We start from the raw sequence: 4,242 nt of genomic DNA, 5'->3' as shown, positions 1-4,242 counted from the left end.
GTTTAGGTGTAGTTCATGAGGGCAAACCACAAAATGATCTTCATTCCATGCTCCACCTCTTATGTGTGCGTGTGCCTTGGTTGAATATGTATGAAAAGTTTTGTTCATCGTGACACTGCAGAATTCGGCTTGTGGCGAGGGGTAGGGCAACAGGGTGGTTCATTTGGAGATAAGGAAGAGGAATGGGTCTTAAAAGACCACAGACCGAAGAACAAAAAGACTGCACACACGACTGACCATCATAAGCTAGTTTGATGGTGATTCATTGTATGTTACCATATGTTTTTATAGTTGCTTTTCAGTTAGTTGGCTGTTTAAGATAGAGCCAGGAAAAATTAAGAAAACAAAAACAACAAAAAATGCTAAGGCTAATTTTAGCATGGTAAATTTGAGCATTATTTAATCTACATGGATATCAAAGCATCTTTTACACCTGGTCTAATATTATGCCTATTAGAATAATAATTAAAATAAATATGTACAGCATAAAATACTAAACAATATAAATATAGAAACACAATATATATGTAGGTATATAAGTGACACGAAGACATGGTAGTAGTGTTTAAGTGCACATTTCTGCATTTCTGTGTTTTAGTACAACATGAGCCAAATTATTTTCTCCAAATACAGTACTGAAGTCTAATTTGGCCTAAGTTTTGACATGACATTACAGTGTGTTCCTTGACATTTGCATGAAGAAACAGGCATAAATATGACACGATGAAACAAGTATAAATAAACAGATTAAGTTTACTATAAAGTAACAATAGCTTTTTATGCTATGTGTCAGTTAAATCTCCTGTTCACACACAATGGTGGATTCTGAATAAACATGCTTCAGCCTGACCTACTGGGAAGACGAAGAGAAGATTTGATTTAAGCTTGGCTAAAAGCTTATGCCATGGCTGCTGTCTAAGAAAGAAGCCCATGCTCCAAATTGACACCTTCAAGCCTGGCTAATGTTTGAGGATGACAATGAAAAAGTCTTCTGGAGGAACGTTTTATGGACAGATGAGAACAACGATTGGATTGTTTGGCCACAGTGACCAGAAGTATGTTTGGAGGAGCAAATGTAGGTGAGGTATTCAACCCCAAGATCACTGAACCAACTGTTAGGCATGGTGGTGGTAGTATCATGCACTGGGACTGTTTTGCTGCCAGTGGAACTGGTACATTTCAGTGGTTGGAAGAATTGAGAATTAGGACTGCTTCAGAGTTCTTCAGCATGACCTCAATCCATTACAACTTGGACATGCTTGGGTGTTCCAACAGGATAATAAACCCAAACAAACATCAAAATTGTACACTGCTGCAGAAAAAGAATAGTTTAAAGAAATAACTGAAATCCCAAAATTGCCATGACATTCATGTCAAAGATGAGTAAACTTTATACTACAACTGTAGCTATCTAAGCGGCAGTCCAAAGGTCCTTGGGTACAGGAAGATTTAAAGTTCGTGTAAACATTTTTATCAACCCATGAAACATAATGTAATCTATTTCGTGATGTACTTTTGCTTGGAATTATGCGTAACGAACGTGTCTATAACTCACAAAAAGAACAGTAGACATGACAGTAGATAATCAAAAGTCGCCATCTTGTGGCTGATGCCTGTCATAAACAGTTTGCGGTTCGCCAAACAAACACATTAGTTCTTATAACAACAGCACTTAAGATAAGATAACGCCTTATTAGTCCCCAAAGGGAAATTAGTTTTCCAGCAGCGTACATACAAGACATATGGAGAATACTATCTATTGTTATGTATGTTACAGTTACTGTTAAGGCAGTTACGGTGTTATAGCAACAGTAATCCACAGATGGGATAGATTAGTGTGGCAGTAAAATGTAAACAATAATAAGTACCCAGTGTAGTATTGGTGTAAAATACAATATAATGCAAATTAACATGACCAGTGCAGAATAAGCAGTAATAAAGTGCAGTGCAGATGGTACAATGATGCAAGTAGAAATAGACAGATTAAAGTGCATCTAAGGACCCTCAGCCTCCTCAGGAAATCAATAACTGATCATTTGAAATTGAAATTCTAATACCTTATTTTGTTCAATGAAACAACTCTATTTTTAAGTTGTCCCACAAAATCATGAGTGCATTAGAAAAGATGGAGCAGTAAAATAAGGCATGAATGCTTAACATAGCTAAATGTCCTTAAAAAATAGAGGAGTGGGTAGCACGCTCCATTAAACTGCAGTACTGAGAAAATGCCACATGAATTCAGCAGTCATAATGTTCCTACAGTGTGTGAATTTATGATTAAATCTGTAGGTGCAGGGAGCATCTGATTTGTTGTCCAACCACTGATGGCTGTCTGAGACACTCTTCCCTATATGCTCTGCTTTCGATCAGCTGGAGATATTTTCCTTCTCCTTACTAATCTGTCTTTATCATCAGCGGTTTCTAAAACTAAGCCTAATCACCTTTCATTTCCAGGCTGGTTGACATCTTTCACCATCACGCTGTCACCTGTTTGTAGATTTCTCCTGGCACTAATGTCAGCAAGATATTCCAGTGCTCTTCCAGGTACTAAAAATGTCATCATCTTTTTTGACCCTGCCACTCATCTAGAACAAACTTGGAGGCAGGGGTGCAGTGAAGCCCATGTTTAGTAAGTGATTGCTGGGGAGCAGTTAGGCTGTTAGGGTTATTGAGACTGTAAACAGTGAGAGGCCAATCATTTACAATAGCTAAAGCCTCACAAAAGAAGGCCCATAGAGAGGAATTATCTAGCCTGCTGGAGTCTTATTGTCCTGATCTGTTGTCCCCAAACACTGTCCACATGGTTGGAATAAGGTGCACTCATACTGACGTCCAACTGTTTCCACACTAGACACACAGTCTGACGAGACCCCTCAACTTCCTCCAGTGTTTGTTTATTGCTTCCAACAAGATTGCCGCTGTGGGCAGGTTTTATGTGGTACTTTTTTTTTGCTGTGTATGGTAATGGAACAACACAGCACACCCTGATTAAGGCATCTGGTGATGAGTCAGTAAGCATTTCTCTGTCAGAGACATGAGAGCAAACACACGTGAAAAGAGCGTACCTTTTGTGTATGTTTGACTAAACAAATTGAGCTGCTGAGTACGTTCTCTCTAGCAGAAGATAAACCTTTTTTGTTCCTCACTAGGTCTCCCACGCCTTCTACATATAACACATTAGTGAACACAGCCCAATACAGCCATTTTCATTCCTGGAATCCAAAAGCCATTTCCTCAGATTGGATTAATGATGAGGTTTTTGCCCAGTGTATCGGACCTATTGTTCAGTAGTAATCTGATTGGATTTTGTCTATCACATTGATCAAATCTTGAAGATGGTTTGCTCAAAAGAAAAAAAAAAGGATTATCTTTATCCCATCAGAAGGGATTTCAGGAACAAAATGAAATAAAACTTTTAAATCAGTCAACTAATACATTTGATTTATGTAGTTTATATATGCTCCTGGGCAAAGAGGCCAAACCCAATATTGCAAAATATTAAGCTTTTAATAGTCTCAACAGCAAATAAATTGAATATTTTGAACACCCAGACATGAATTTTATATCAAAGCACTTAAATCTTTTCATGATATTATCTTTGTATACAGACTAAATGAATTTGGCTGTTATTAGAGTTCCCTCCAACACTTCACTCTAGCAACAGCAACATTTAATTCTACTCATTTTCTTTCCGGTGATTTGTTGTTGGGACCATTAAATTTCATTGTGGGTTTTGGCCATTTTTTATATGGGGTCTGACTGTTTCATTAGAAATAGAAGGGGATGTCTTCTGTTTCTTCAAATAAATACACTAAAAGTGACCTCATGCTGACTGTTCTATCTGTTGTTATACCATAGATAATAATCTACATTATGATATGTAATCTCTTTTAGAGCACTGGCAATCCAGATTTGGTCATTTTTGAAATGTTTATATCTGTATTGGGGTGATCCAATCCAAAGTTGCTTTGAAAAAAAACCCAAAACCAAAACCCAGCACAAAGTAAGATGAATTATCACATGCTGGATAGCTTGTAATAGTGAGGAATGACTTTTAGGGGGCTTGAAAATGTAATGGAGGAATGATGAACAGTCTTCCTCCCACCTCAGGAAGACTGTTGTTATTGATGATGGTATTGGGGGAGTGCAGTTTAGAGTAGACTTGCAGACAGGTCTCCTTGTTTATTATCCATATGTCAATTTGATATATCTGTGTCTGTAGTGCTTTGACTATTAAACATT

Source organism: Electrophorus electricus, chromosome 9 (genome assembly GCF_013358815.1).
Source record: "Electrophorus electricus isolate fEleEle1 chromosome 9, fEleEle1.pri, whole genome shotgun sequence".
Lineage (NCBI taxonomy): Eukaryota > Metazoa > Chordata > Actinopteri > Gymnotiformes > Gymnotidae > Electrophorus > Electrophorus electricus.
This window is presented reverse-complemented; position numbering follows the sequence as displayed.